Below are 16824 nucleotides of genomic sequence, written 5' to 3'. Positions count from 1 at the left end.
CTGCATCAAAAATTTTACTGCCATCCACGGCAGTTAAAGAAATGGACGAAGGAAGTCTCTCGGTGGGTAGGGACCACCGTTTAACATAGGCTTCAGTAATAAAGTTCCCAGCTGCTCCGGAATCAAGGAGGGCAATGACGTTCCGATAACGTTGAGCAACTTGAAGCGAGACTGGGAGATTACAATCTTGAGGAGATGGAGAGGAAATCATTACTCCTAGCCGGCCCTCTCCTTGGCGAGCTAGGATTTGGAGTTTCCCGGACGTTTGGGACAGGCATTAATGGTGTGAGACGGAGCTGCACAATACAGACAGAGAGACTCGGAGAGACGTCTTCGGCGCTCAGCAGGAGTTAAACGGGAACGGCCAATTTGCATGGGCTCATCTTTAGTTGGTGACAGTTGGCGAGGAGGAGGAGCAGAAGATTTTGGAGCAGATGATCTTCCACGCTCAGTTGCTCTCTCTCTGAAACGTAAATCAACTTTCGTGCAGAGTGAGATTAGCTCATCTAACTTAGAGGGTAAGTCTCTGGTAGCTAACTCATCTTTAATACGCTCAGATAAGCCATGCCAGAATGCAGCATACAGGGCCTCGTCGTTCCATGCCAGTTCGGATGCCAGGATCTGGAACTGTAGCAGATATTGTCCTACAGTACATGACCCCTGGCGTAAACGGAGAATCTCGGATGAAGCTGAGGTTACCCGGCCTGGCTCGTCGAAGATGCGCCTGAATGTTGAGACGAATGCAGTGTAAGAAGATAGCAGGGTGTCGGACCTCTCCCATAATGGTGATGCCCAATCAAGGGCTGAGCCACTGAGAAGAGAAATAATGTAGGCAATTTTTGTACGGTCACTAGGAAAATTGCCAGGTTGTAGCTCAAACTGAATCTCACACTGGTTGAGAAATCCCCTGCAGAATCTTGGAGATCCGTCAAATTTTGCTGGCGTTGGAAGATGAAGACGTGGAGCAGAAATGGGTAAGGTGGGTAGGGTTATAACTGGAGTCACTGTGGTTGACGCACCAGAAGCGCCTGATCCACGGAGAGTTGTCTGAATCCCATCCAGCCGAGTAGAGAGATCCTGGAGACAGCGGATGATGTGGCCCTGTGCAGCCTCCTGATGTTCTAGTCGGGCTGCCAGTTCTTGCATCGGCCTGGCCGCTTGATCCTGGTCTCCGGCTGGATTCATTTGGTCAGTGCTTACTGTCACAACTGAGGGCCTGAGCTGACGGGAGGCAGCCTCAGTTGTAGGGGCTGAGATGTACCGGAACCTGGGAGGTTGTATCAGACCCCTGGACATGTAAGTAACATGAATAATAACTGCCCGAAGGCGTGACCACGACAACTTGGATAAAAGTCAATGATGTTTATTATGACAACTCCGCAACACAGCAGCAGTAAAAGAAAACATAAAAGTCAGCAAAGAATAAATACAGTTCCTGGGTACTACAGGGTGGCAGGAGCCACAGGGCACTGGTAGTGTGAGATAGTTCTTATAATCTTCTAGATGGAAAGTCCTTACCAGGCCCGACTGTAGCAATGGAGATAACCCAGGATTGTACCAGCTGGTGTTCCAGGAAAAGCTGGGTTGCTGAAGATAAAACGGCTGCTGTGGATACTGGCTGGAACCAGACTGTTGTTAGCACGGAGTGGATACTGGCTGGAACCAGTTAAATAATAAATGAAGCTTGAGAGCGATGCAATATGAATGAAATGTAGAACTTGAGAGCGGAGAAATAATAATACCGGTGGAGAGTGGTAAAGTGTAGAAAGGACACCGGCCCTTTAAGAGAAGCTGTACTCTGCTGGAAGCAGGTAATGTTGTAGCTGGAAACAGATGAATCCACAATGGATTGGAGAGTCAGGCTACACCGCAGGTGGAATGCTGGTGCGGGTCTCTATGGTGGAAGTCTTGAGACAGGAGCTGGAACCTGGAAGACAATCACAGGAGAGAGACAAACAGGAACTAGGTTTGACAACCAAAGCACTGACGCCTTCCTTGCTCAGGCACAGTGTATTTATACCTGCAGCAAGGAAGGGATTGGCTAGGCAATTATGCAGATTATCAATACTGAGAACAGATTGGTGGAAATGATCAGCTGACAGAATCCAAGATGGCTGCGCCCATGCAGACACTTGGAGGGAAGTTTGGTTTGTAATCCATGTGGTAATGAAAACAGTAATGGCGGCGCCGGCCACCGGAGACAGGAGGCGCCAGGCTGACAGATGCACATCCAACCACGCGGACACAGCGGAGGCCGCGGCTGACGTAATCGCCACTCAGACACTCTGCATGCAGAAGTTCAGGGACGGCGGCGGAGGCCGCGGGAGATGCCATGCCAGGTGTAATATGGCGTTTACTGTGACAGCGTCCCAGAGTGACAGGAGAGGATACAGGAATGTACACATCAGGATAACAGATGGGATCCGGTCCTGGAGCGCTGAGCCAGCCTTAGGAGGCATCTGATGGGTAAGAAATGGCGTCCAGATACCCGGATCATGACACAAACTATCAGGCAAGGGATATTGTACCAGTTGGTCTTTTAACTGGTAAGAAAGACCTCTTCGGTAATGGTGTCTCAGGGCTGGGTCATTCCACTGGGTATCATGGGCCAACCTCCGAAACTCCGTACAATAAACCTCAACTGGCCTTCACCCTTGCTTAAGGATCGAAATCTGAGCCTCGGCTGAGGCCGTCTTGTCAGGGTCATCATACAACATGCCCAGTGCCGTAAAAAAAGCATCAACACTTTTAAGCGACGGACAGTCAGGCTGCAACCCATATGCCCAGACCTGTGGGTCTCCTTGTAGCAAGGAAATCACTATGCCCACCCGCTGTATCTCCGACCCTGAGGCCTAAGCTGGAAATATAGCTTGCAGCTCTCCTTGAAACAAAAGAACTGCGAGCGATCTCCAGAAAAACGATCCGGGAGATTTACTTTCGGCTCCTTAACCCCTGAAGGTACTGCTGCTGCGGGAGCTCCGCCAGCGGCCTGCGAGGTGTGCATTTTAATGGACAAATCATTAAATTGTCGAGTCAGGACCTGCACCTGATCGACCACCTGTTGCAAAGTATTTTGAGGGGTATGCTCCATATTCCCACAAAATTTCAACAGGAGTATTAGGCTGCTGAATATGTTATGCACACCAGTGTCAGCAGGAATGTACTGGTGTCTGAACGGAGAGGGATGCAAAACAAATGAACTCACAGACAGACTGGGGAATATGACATTACATACACAGAAGGAGATAGGGTAACAAAATAAACACAAAGTGAACAGAGAAGCCCAAAGGCTAAGAAACTGGGTGTCTCCCTAGTATTAGGAATGCTCAGATGGAAAGAAGCGAGATGTTGTGATTTAATACGTGGAGAACCCGAAATGCTGTTGCTAAGGGCAACAGCAAAACCCTAAAGGGTTACCAACGGGTGTGGCAGTAAACTCCTTGGTCAGAGATGGAATAATAGACACAAGGAGAGTCTCCACAATCCTAGTCCTCACTTGCAGTGCACTGGTTCAGCTTACTGCCACTAAACTGACACCTGAACACCCTGCACAGTGAGAAAGGATTTTGGCAGGCAAGTCTGAGAATACAGCCGCAAACTTGCTAGGTTCACAGAGTAGCAAAAAGAACCCCAGCAGGTTAAACAACTGACTCCAGTCTTACTGCTAGGTCTGGATTGGCAGAGTGTAATGCCAAATCCCAAGGCCTATTTGCAGTAAGCAACAAACAAATACAAAGTTTATACAGTACTAGCTAGCTTTCAGGAACTGACTAACCAACAAAGATTCAGCAGCATCTGCCTAACCTGAGAAGAGGGTTTATATAGCAGGTGCTGTCCACGCCCCACTCAGACCTCACAGACTGTGAGCACAAAAACCAGCACCGGATCCCCTGCCGTGCACAGAGCCTGTAACTACTGCACAGCAAAAGACCCGAACCGGAGTATCAGCTACGCTCAGGTTACTCTGCTAGCACTTGTCTCCCGGTTGCCATGACGATGTGACAGCACAGAGCAGGAGACCCTAACACCTGTAAAAAAATATTGGTGAAACATCAGGAAAAATTGTGAAAAACGTGCGAGTAATTGGATACCCCCCAGAAACACCAGTGGCATGTGGTCAGAGCTGCCAGAATAGGCAGGAGAAAGCAGCACAATCAGCCAGCTGTCAAGATTCAGCTCATGATTTTGGGGAACAGTTCTGCACAATCAAGTCTGTGTCCGAACAGCAGAGGCGTATCTAGCACGGGGCGAGCAGGGCACGTGCCCTGGGCGCCATGGCAGCCCCAACAGAGGGGGGCGCCACCGGCACCTGCACGGCCCACTCGCCCCATGCTTCAGGGATTCCGCCGGTGCTACCCGCGGCGCTTTCCCTGTCTCCCCGGCTGCTGTGCCTGTCACAATAGACAGGCAGCGGCAGCCAGGAGCCTCCCCCTACTCCCCCCTGCAAAGTGACTGTGTGTGTACGCGATCGCGACCGCGGAGGTGCGCGCATGCGCGTGCGCGACCTCGGGGTGGGCGTGCGTGCGTGCGTACGGCCCCTGCCCTCAGCCCTGACAGCAGTGAGTGGCGTGCAGGTGAGCGGGAAGGGGGTGCGGGACATTTTTTTTGTGTGTGTGTGTCGGACAGTGTGCGTGTGTGTTGTGTGTGGGACATTGTGTGTGTGTGGGACAGTGTGAGTGTTAATTGTGTGTGTGGGACAGTTTGAGTGTGTGTAAATTGTGTGTGTGTGACTGCGTGTGTGTGTGTGGGACAGTGTGCGTGTGTTAATTGTGTGTGTGGGACAGTGCGTGTTTGTTAATTGTGTGTGTGTGTGTTAATTGTGTGTGTGTGGGACAGTGTGAGTGTGTTAATTGTGTGTGTGTGTGGGAAAGTACGTGTTTGTTAATTGTGTGTGGGACAGTGTGCGTGTGTGTTATTTGTGTGTGTGGGACAGCGTGCGTGCGTGTTAATTGTGTGTGGGACAGTGTGCGTGTGTTAATTGTGTGTGTGTGTGTTAATTGTCCCGGCGGTTATTGGCGTCTGTAGTGTGCGCCCCATCCTCCTCCGCTGTCGCTGACAGGAGCGGCGGTGTGCGGCTCTCCCCCTCCTCCGCCGGCTCCGTCCTCCCGTCGTGGCCCTGCAGTGTGTGCCGGTCTCCCCAGCAGCAGCAGCAGCAGGTTAGTCTCTCTCCCCCCCCCCCCTCTCTCTCTCTCTCTCTCTCTCTCTCTCTCTCTCTCTCTCCTCCTGTGGATTGCAGTTTGTAAGTATCATTTTAATTTTTACAGGTACCCCTATTGAATTCTACTGGACAAGTGGACGTGATCGGCGTGGGATGTAGGTAAGTAATCTGTCTCTTATTTTTACAGGTACCCCTATTGGATTCTACTGGACAAGTGGACGTGATCGGCGTGGGATGTAGGTAAGTAATCTCTCTCTCATTTTCACAGGTACCCCTATTGGATTCTACTGGACAAGTGGACGTGACCGGCGTGGGATGTAGGTAAGTAATCTGTCTCTCATTTTTACAGATTCCCCTACTGGATTCTACTGGACAAGTGGACGTGACCAGCGTGGGATATAGGTAAGTAATCTGTCTCTCATTTTTACAGGTACCCCTATTGGATTCTACTGGACAAGTGGACGTGATCGGCGTGGGATGTAGGTAAGTAATCTCTCTCTCATTTTCACAGGTACCCCTATTGGATTCTACTGGACAAGTGGACGTGACCGGCGTGGGATGTAGGTAAGTAATCTGTCTCTCATTTTTACAGGTACCCCTATTAAATTCTACTGGACAAGTGGACGTGACCAGCGTGGGATGTAGGTAAGTAATCTGTCTCTCATTTTTACAGGTACCCCTACTGGATTCTACTGGACAAGTGGACGTGACCGGCGTGGGATGTAGGTAAGTAATCTGTCTCTCATTTTTACAGGTAACGCTATTGGATTCTACTGGACAAGTGGACGTGACCGGCGTGGGATGTAGGTAAGTAATCTGTCTCTCATTTTTACAGGTACCCCTATTGGATTCTACTGGACAAGTGGACGTGATCTGCGTGGGATGTAGGTAAGTAATCTCTCTCTCATTTTCACAGGTACCGCTATTGGATTCTACTGGACAAGTGGACGTGACCGGCGTGGGATGTAGGTAAGTAATCTGTCTCTCATTTTTACAGATTCCCCTACTGGATTCTACTGGACAAGTGGACATGACCAGCGTGGGATATAGGTAAGTAATCTGTCTCTCATTTTTACAGGTACCCCTATTGGATTCTACTGGACAAGTGGACGTGATCGGCGTGGGATGTAGGTAAGTAATCTCTCTCTCATTTTCACAGGTACCCCTATTGGATTCTACTGGACAAGTGGACGTGACCAGCGTGGGATGTAGGTAAGTAATCTGTCTCTCATTTTTACAGGTACCCCTATTAAATTCTACTGGACAAGTGGACGTGACCAGCGTGGGATGTAGGTAAGTAATCTGTCTCTCATTTTTACAGGTACCCCTACTGGATTCTACTGGACAAGTGGACGTGACCGGCGTGGGATGTAGGTAAGTAATCTGTCTCTCATTTTTACAGGTAACGCTATTGGATTCTACTGGACAAGTGGACGTGACCGGCGTGGGATGTAGGTAAGTAATCTGTCTCTCATTTTTACAGATTCCCCTACTGGATTCTACTGGACAAGTGGACATGACCAGCGTGGGATATAGGTAAGTAATCTGTCTCTCATTTTTACAGGTACCCCTATTGGATTCTACTGGACAAGTGGACGTGATCGGCGTGGGATGTAGGTAAGTAATCTCTCTCTCATTTTCACAGGTACCCCTATTGGATTCTACTGGACAAGTGGACGTGACCGGCGTGGGATGTAGGTAAGTAATCTGTCTCTCATTTTTACAGGTACCCCTATTAAATTCTACTGGACAAGTGGACGTGACCAGCGTGGGATGTAGGTAAGTAATCTGTCTCTCATTTTTACAGGTACCCCTACTGGATTCTACTGGACAAGTGGACGTGACCGGCGTGGGATGTAGGTAAGTAATCTGTCTCTCATTTTTACAGGTACCCCTATTAAATTCTACTGGACAAGTGGACGTGACCAGCGTGGGATGTAGGTAAGTAATCTGTCTCTCATTTTTACAGGTACCCCTACTGGATTCTACTGGACAAGTGGACGTGACCGGCGTGGGATGTAGGTAAGTAATCTGTCTCTCATTTTTACAGGTAACGCTATTGGATTCTACTGGACAAGTGGACGTGACCGGCGTGGGATGTAGGTAAGTAATCTGTCTCTCATTTTTACAGATTCCCCTACTGGATTCTACTGGACAAGTGGACATGACCAGCGTGGGATATAGGTAAGTAATCTGTCTCTCATTTTTACAGGTACCCCTATTGGATTCTACTGGACAAGTGGACGTGATCGGCGTGGGATGTAGGTAAGTAATCTCTCTCTCATTTTCACAGGTACCCCTATTGGATTCTACTGGACAAGTGGACGTGACCGGCGTGGGATGTAGGTAAGTAATCTGTCTCTCATTTTTACAGGTACCCCTATTAAATTCTACTGGACAAGTGGACGTGACCAGCGTGGGATGTAGGTAAGTAATCTGTCTCTCATTTTTACAGGTACCCCTACTGGATTCTACTGGACAAGTGGACGTGACCGGCGTGGGATGTAGGTAAGTAATCTGTCTCTCATTTTTACAGGTAACGCTATTGGATTCTACTGGACAAGTGGACGTGACCGGCGTGGGATGTAGGTAAGTAATCTGTCTCTCATTTTTACAGATTCCCCTACTGGATTCTACTGGACAAGTGGACATGACCAGCGTGGGATATAGGTAAGTAATCTGTCTCTCATTTTTACAGGTACCCCTATTGGATTCTACTGGACAAGTGGACGTGATCGGCGTGGGATGTAGGTAAGTAATCTCTCTCTCATTTTCACAGGTACCCCTATTGGATTCTACTGGACAAGTGGACGTGACCGGCGTGGGATGTAGGTAAGTAATCTGTCTCTCATTTTTACAGGTACCCCTATTAAATTCTACTGGACAAGTGGACGTGACCAGCGTGGGATGTAGGTAAGTAATCTGTCTCTCATTTTTACAGGTACCCCTACTGGATTCTACTGGACAAGTGGACGTGACCGGCGTGGGATGTAGGTAAGTAATCTGTCTCTCATTTTTACAGGTAACGCTATTGGATTCTACTGGACAAGTGGACGTGACCGGCGTGGGATGTAGGTAAGTAATCTGTCTCTCATTTTTACAGGTACCCCTATTGGATTCTACTGGACAAGTGGACGTGATCTGCGTGGGATGTAGGTAAGTAATCTCTCTCTCATTTTCACAGGTACCCCTATTGGATTCTACTGGACAAGTGGACGTGACCGGCGTGGGATGTAGGTAAGTAATCTGTCTCTCATTTTTACAGATTCCCCTACTGGATTCTACTGGACAAGTGGACATGACCAGCGTGGGATATAGGTAAGTAATCTGTCTCTCATTTTTACAGGTACCCCTATTGGATTCTACTGGACAAGTGGACGTGATCGGCGTGGGATGTAGGTAAGTAATCTCTCTCTCATTTTCACAGGTACCCCTATTGGATTCTACTGGACAAGTGGACGTGACCGGCGTGGGATGTAGGTAAGTAATCTGTCTCTCATTTTTACAGGTACCCCTATTAAATTCTACTGGACAAGTGGACGTGACCAGCGTGGGATGTAGGTAAGTAATCTGTCTCTCATTTTTACAGGTACCCCTACTGGATTCTACTGGACAAGTGGACGTGACCGGCGTGGGATGTAGGTAAGTAATCTGTCTCTCATTTTTACAGGTAACGCTATTGGATTCTACTGGACAAGTGGACGTGACCGGCGTGGGATGTAGGTAAGTAATCTGTCTCTCATTTTTACAGGTACCCCTATTGGATTCTACTGGACAAGTGGACGTGACCGGCGTGGGATATAGGTAAGTATGTGTGAGTGTGTCAGTGTGCTTTAATAAATTTTTACTGTCACGGTGTGTGAGTTGTGTTTTTATTTGGGTATTTTTTCTGTTGTAGAACTACAGGTACCGGCGGACCTGTTATTTCCCTGCATGTTGGTACTTGAGGTTCTCCAAGTACCAGCAAGCGGGGAGGCTTTCTGAGCCTTGTAGTTCCACAACAAAAAACAATATTCTTTTTTTACTTACATGACTATCAGCCTCCCATCCACAGCCCACGGATGGGGGGGACAGCCTCGGGCTTCACCCCTGGCCCTTGGGTGCCTGGAGGGGGGGTGACCCCTTGATTTAAGGGGTCCCCACTCCTCCAGGGAACCCCGGCCAGTGGTGACTAGTTGGGGGGGTAATGCCACGGCCGCAGGGACCTACATAAATGTGTCCCCTGGCTGTGGCATTATGTCCCTGGCTAGTGGAGCCCGGTGCTGGTTTTAAAAATTTGGGGGGACCCCTACATCTTTTGTCCCCCGTATTTTTGGAACCAGGACTGGACTAAGAGCCCGATGCTGGTTGTCTAAATACGGGGAACCCCTGTCCAATTTTTTCCCAGTATTTAAACAACCAGGACCGGCTCAAAGAGCCCGAGGCTGGTTATACTTAGGAGGGGGACCTCACGCAGTTTTTTTTTACATTTTTAACCCATTCAGACCCTTCTCCATTAAGTTAATGGAAACCCTGGACAACAAAATTGCATTCATGTCCTCCTCCCGCTCCCTTCCCAGTCCCAAACACTGATTATTATTTTTTTCTATAAAAATGTACAATATATCATAAGTATGATGAGCAGGCATGCAGCGGGCATTGGCGACTTTGGACTGAGTTGCAAATTAGTGGCGGAGGGCTGGGTCAGTTGATGGTGGGCGAGTTTGTAAGCCATTGGTGGTGGCAGCGGGCATCGGCTCAGAGGCAGTGGTGGGCATTGGCTCGGTGGCGGTAGGGTTCATCGACAGGATTCGGCGGACATTATGGCTGTAGTGCCTCACCGCACGCCACTGACCTCACCGCACGCCACTGGTGTGTGGGACAGTGTGCGTGTGTGTTAATTGTGTGTGTGGGACAGTGTGAGTGTGTGTTAATTGTGTGTGTGTGGAACAGTGTCAGTGTGTGTAAATTTTTGCAGTCCAGTGTGTGTGTGGGGGAGAGGAAAGTATGAGAATGTGTGTGTGTGTGTGTGTGTAGTCTGAGTGGGTGTGTGTAGGATTTGGGGGTGGCCAGTCTGTGTGTGTGTAATCAGTGTGTGTGGGATGTACTAATGGCCATTTACCGAAGAGAGATATGTATTAAACCACGGGCACTGAGATGCCCTTCTCACTCACCATCCAGCTGGGTGGGCGAGCCGGGCGGGTGGAAAGCCAGCAGCAGGGGCAGCATGCCGGATATCAGCAGCCGAGGGTGGGGGCTGTAATGCACATGCGGAGCCCAAAGCCGGAGATCAGCAGCATGCTGACCGGCAATAAGCAGCTTCTGCTTCCGCGTTCAACATGCTGCTGATCTCCGGCTTTGGGCTACGCAGGGTTCGGGGGATGGGTGTCCTCTGCCGGTGTACTGCAGCTCCGGGGGTGCGGGCTCCGGAGGCTTTCAGCACTGTTGAATATCCAGCTGCCTCAAGTATGTACAGCCCGCACCCTCTGCTGCTGATATCCGGCATGCTGCTGCTGGCTGTCCCCCCGCCCGGCTCGGCCACACAGCTGTATGGTGAGAAGGGCATCTCAGTTCCTGAGGTTTAACACATATGCCTCAGAAAATGGCCTCTGCGGTAAACGATACTAATGCTTACCGTGACAGTAACAGCGGGGAGGAAGGCGCACATCGGGATCCTGCAGCATGAAACAAGAACCCCTTCGGAGCGCAGCAGGCCACACTGAAAAGGGTGCATACCCGGTGCGGTGCTCTGCATCCCGGGTGGTGCCGAAGATGTGGAGTGTCGGAGGTGGCAGAAGCGCCGCAGCTTGGGGTGAGAAACCGCTGCAGCCCTTCCGCTGCTAAACTCTGCAATTAGTCTATTAAGGGGGTGGGCTCCCCTCATCATAGTGCCCCACAGGCCATGTTAATTCTGGGGGTAGGATCCCCTAACTCTATAATGGGAATTTTGGCTCATATCATGTGCTGTAACGTGAATTTTGGCTAATACCGTGTGCTATAATGTGAATTTCGGCTCATACTATGTGGGGTAATGTGAATTTTGGCTCATTCCGTGTGCTGTAATGTGAATTTCGGCTCATACCGTGTGCTGTAATGTGAATTTCTGCTCATACCATGTGGGGAAATGTGAATTTTGGCTCATACCATGTGGAGTAATGTGAATTTTGGCTCATACCGTGTGCTATAATGTGAATTTCGGCTCATACCGTGTGCTATAATGTGAATTTTGGCTCATACCATGTGGGGTAATGTGAATTTCGGCTCATACTGTGTGCTATAATGTGAATTTCGGCTCATGCCGTGTGGGGCAATGTGAATTTCGGCTCATACTGTGTGCTATAATGTGAATTTCGGCTCATACCGTGTGCTATAATGTGAAAGGGGCACCAGTACTAGATAGTATAAGGGGTCCTACTACACTGAAGGACACGCCCCTTTTGAGTGACCACACCCCTTTTCCGGAGCGCGCGCGCCTTCGGCGCGCGCATAATTGCTATCTGCACTCTTTCATTCCACCTTCAAAAATTCAACTTCGCCCACCGCACCTACATACACATACATACACACACACCCTGACATCTTTATATGCAGTGACACCGGTGGCGTCTGCACATACTTTCCTTTTGTATTTTTTTTTTATTATCATTTTATTAATTTATTATTTTTATTAAGAAAAAAAAAATTTTTTTTGGGGGGGGGGGCGCCATTATTGATCTTGCCCTGGGCTCCAAAAACCCTAGTTACGCCTCTGCCGAACAGTCCAGAGATATGTTCTTCCAAGTCACCACTGCCAGCATCTCTTATTCTGCAGTTGTGTTAGACACTACAGTGCACAGCAACAACTTGTACCTCTGCTCCACGACATGGATGTGCAGAGCCTCATCAACTTAGTCCTATGAGACTGAATTATGTGTAAATCTTATGTAGATCTTTTTTTACTATTGAGTCTAGCTGAAAACTGGCGCATCATTTCCAATGCTCCCATTGATGGTTTTGGGGATATAAAACCAACATTATGTTTTGCTGCCTCTGTCATTACTCTCCAGATGTAGTCACTGTAAGTGAACAAAACGCGTAGGGGGTACATGGAATACTGTTAATACCGCCCACTGCTATTTAGCACACTGAGCTGTATTCATGGACTATCTTGGGCATATTTTCTATTTGCAGATGATTTCTGTGAGATTAGAAATTGCCGAAGGCTTATCCCAACTTCAAGCATATTAAATAAGCGCTATTTTATCTTTTATACTGTCTGTATCCTGTGTAGCTTTTTGGAAGTAAAATTATGTGTTAAAACATTCTACGCAATGACGATATGTTTGGTCTGCCTTTTGAATCTGGATTTAGATGTTATCATCCCTGACCCAAAGTAAACACAGATAAGCAAATTATTTTATTTTTTCTGGTACACAGTTTGGCACCTTATATTTTGAAATTACACCACAGTTTTCCAAGTATTTATACATGTAGTATCACACTATTCTGTACCTTAGGGGGACATTTACTAAGCAGTGATAAGAGCGGATAAGTGAGCCAGTGGAGAAGTTGCCCCATCAACCAATCGGCAGCTCTGCATAATTTTATAGTATGCAAATTATAGGTGTTACTTCAGTGCTGATTGGTTGCCACGGGCACTTCTCCATTGGCTCACTTCTCTGCTCTTATCACTGCTTGGAAAATGTCCCTTAATTTTGTATTTCAACATTGGGAACCCCTGGGAGAAGAAGGAATTTTTCTTTAATTCAAATACTGTACCTTCTGAAGGAGGAACCAGTAACTGCTAAAAACTTTATACACCGATGAGCACAATATTTCTGTATAATTGGTATGCCATGTATTGGCACTTATTATTTTGGAAATATATTGCAATAATACACTGTTAGACACTTGTCCTTTTTCACTCTTTTCAATAATATAACCTTCAATATAACACAAACAGCAAATAATACAAAGCACTCTACTAAAACCTGTCATAAAATCATAATGATCCTCTTCAGTTTCAGCAAACTTCTATTCAAGTTTCTATTTAGTTTAATGTATGGTTTATTTGTGATTACAAAATTGGCCCTCTTGGATTCGTTAGTACCTATAGTGGCTCTTGAAAAATGTTGAGTGAGTACTACTATAGATTACCATAGATCGATAGATCTTCCCTATCAGAGGTGGATTGGCCATAGGGTTCACAGGGAAGATTCCCGGTGGGCCGACGCACCCGTGGGGCCTGTTTTGTTTGAAGACGTGGTCCTTTTTATAGACATATAGACATAATGAATAAGATGCAAAATAATTTGCATATATGAAAATTACTTTGCCACTTAGCCCGTGATTGCAGATGATCTAGTGTATGCTCTGTCTACCTGCTTGGCTGACATATAAGATTGAGTGAATAGTGATTAGGATACGGTTGGTGTAATAAGCAAGAAAATATATCTTTCTAAAGAATTATATAGTTTCCTAAATTCTGAAGGTGTATCATAATGTGCTCATAATGTTTAATTTTATTTCTTTTTAACTTCCCCCTTGATGCTGGACATGCCCACTATCTGGAAAGTATTGGGGGGAGGGTGCTGCTGCCATGGCCCATGGCTAGACCTTACACCTCTGGTGCTGCCAATGTGGGGCCACTAGTACAAATTTTTCCCGGGCCTCTTTTTGTTCCCAATCCGCCCCTGTTCCCTGTAGATCATAAGATTGCGAACAGGGCCTTCCTATCTTTATGACTGTCTGTCATTAACCAGTCTTGCTTTTTTTTTACTGTTGTTTGCAATTGTTTTGTTTTATGTTATCACTGTTGTTTCCAATTGTAAAACACAACGGAATTTGCTGTGCTATATAAGAAACTGATAATAAATAAATACTACTGGTTTATTCTCAGGTTGGAAAAAAGCGCAGGTTCAGAATGAAATTTGTGTATATATATATATATATATATACACACACACACACACACACACACACACACACACACACACACTGTATATATATTTTTTTTTTCATTTTTTTTATTTATCTGCAGCTACTGAGTGACACACACTCAATGGTCACTTTATTCGGTATACCTTTGTCCCCATAACAGCCATGAACTCCTTGTGGCATGGATTCGATTAGGTGATATAAATATTTCTTTGAGATTTGTTGAGATATGGTGACTTTATAATATATTGGAGTATACTGGCGTTGTCATGTTCGTGGAACCATGTGATTTGTGACATTTAATTAAGAAACAGTATAATCCTCAATAAATATTTTTGGTTACTGCGAAACCAGTGATTGATGTAAAAAATATATAGGGGTTATTACAACACAGTAATATAATAATATAATAAAACCCTGTGCAGGTGGACTATTGACTATTGACTGTTGTATGGTACTATATCCCACTTTATATCCCACTGAACCATTTGAAGATAAAGGGATACATATGGTTATCAACATTACTGTTGGGCTGTTGCATTTAAAAAAAAATGCTCCATTGGTATTAAGGGTCATAATGTGTGCCAGGGAAACATTCCTTATAGTTATGTGCCAGTACCACTACCACTACCACAAGCCTGAAACAATTGACACAAGGCGGGATGGATCTATAAACGGGATGCAGTTAAAATACCGGCTGTCTGAATCCCGGCGTTCAGGAGACCGATGCTGGAATCTCGACAGACTGTGAAATACCGCCGGACGGAATCCAAACCTCTGCTGGGTATTCCTACTCGGTTGGTGGTTCCACGTCACCAACCGAGTGGGAATATAACCTGTGGCGCATGAAGCAAGCCACTCTGCCCATAGCATGGCGAGCGCAGTGAGCCCACGAGGGGACTCGCTGCCGGTATACTGACAGCCAGCATCCTGTGTGCCGGTAAAACATACCAATTCCCTATAAACTCCTATTGTTTATACCAAATTCTGACCCTACCATCTCTACATGTTGCAGTAAAAGTCAAGATTCCTCAGACAAGGACATTTTTTTCCAGTTTTTAACTGTCCACTTTTTGTAAACCTACTGTATGCCTGCTGTAACCTCGGTTTCCTATTGTTAGCGGACAAATTGTGGTCGGCTGCTGCTATAGCCCACCCAAGGTTTGACATACAGTACATTCAGAAATTCTCTTCTCCATTCCATGTTGTAATGGATGGTTATTTTACTTGCTTTCACCTTACTGTCAGCTTGAACCAGTCTGGCAGCTCTCTGACCTCCCTTATTAGCAAGCCATTTATGCCCACAGTATTGCCACTTACTGGATGGGTTTTATTTCATTCACCGTTCTCTGAAAACTCTGGAGGCTGTTGTGTGTTAAAATAAAAGCAGACCACCAATTTCTGATATACTCAAACCACCCTTTTGGCATCAACAATTATTCCACAGTCAATATAATTTAGATCACATTTTTTCCATTCTGGTGTATGATTTGAACAAAAACTGAACCTCTTAACCATGTCTGAATATTTTTGTTATTTTTTGCACTGAGTTGCTGACACATAACTGTTAGGTTAGATATTTGCATTAAAAAGCAGGTTGTATAGGTGTGCCTTATACAGTAAAGTGGCCACTGAGTGTATCTCGCAGTTAGCATGTTCAAGCCAAAACTCCTGTTCTTTTCTAGTATAAACTTCCACATGTCAGCAGCAAAGTCCCTTGACCATTTGATCTTGGTCACAGTTCTCTTTAATTACATTTTTTTGATTCTGTTAAGTCTTTTTTTTGTGGTACTGTTAACTGTGTCATGTATTTTGTGTATTTAATTGTCTTCAAAATATTTTTTTTTGTATAATTTTTTGAATCATGAGAATAGTACACAAATACTGTGCCACTTTACTTTTACACTGCAGTATACTATAAAAAAATGTAAATTTAACTTTGCTGTTACTACAGTTTAACATGGTTTTGTCAAGGTACAGATTACACCTCCTACTGGATTTTATTCTAAATTTAAATGTTGCTCTTTGTGTTAAAAGATTCATACAGTCGAACCTGAATAAGTGAGACCTGGATAAGTGGGAAACCTCTATTACTGGGACTAATTGTAAGGTCCCGACATTTTTGCACCAAAAAAACCTCTGTTAGTGCAACTGTGAAACCTCTTTAACTGAGACTGATTTTTTGCGATTATTAGGAATAATCACCTCTATAACTGAGACGATTGCTGTTAGGATCTCTTTAAGTGAGGCTAGTGCAGTTTATTAACCTCTATAAATGAGACAACTGCCATTAGAACCTCTGTAACTGAGATTAGTGCAGCTTTTGACAAGTGTCTCTGTGATACCCCACTAAAGTACCCTGTACCTGGATTTACAGGGGTATCCCTTAACACATGATTTCATAGACACACTGGGGGAGATTCAAATGTTTGAAAAGTCGGTTGGGTGTCTGTTTTTTCCTGTCTATTAGATAGGTAAAAACAGACTCCCAACTGACTTTCAAACATTTGAATCTCCCCCACTGAGTGGGAAGAATTTAGAGCCAGGAAGCTGGCAAATGTAAGCAACATGTGCACAGCCAAAGAATGAAAGTTAAACTAAAAGAGGTTGTTGGGGTGGACCTGAGGAAACCCAAAGAGAGACTGAAGATGCATACACACGGTGAGATTTTGACTTTGCGATTTCCCCTGAACTCCCCGGAGCCCTGAACCACCGATATTGACTATCTGTACTTGAGATTCTGACTATGTGAGATTTTGACTAAGTGCCAA

Source organism: Pseudophryne corroboree, chromosome 3, assembly GCF_028390025.1.
Source record: "Pseudophryne corroboree isolate aPseCor3 chromosome 3, aPseCor3.hap2, whole genome shotgun sequence".
NCBI classification, from domain to species: Eukaryota; Metazoa; Chordata; class Amphibia; order Anura; family Myobatrachidae; genus Pseudophryne; species Pseudophryne corroboree.
The sequence above is the reverse complement of the archived record's forward strand: the minus strand, read 5'-3'. Positions refer to the sequence as shown.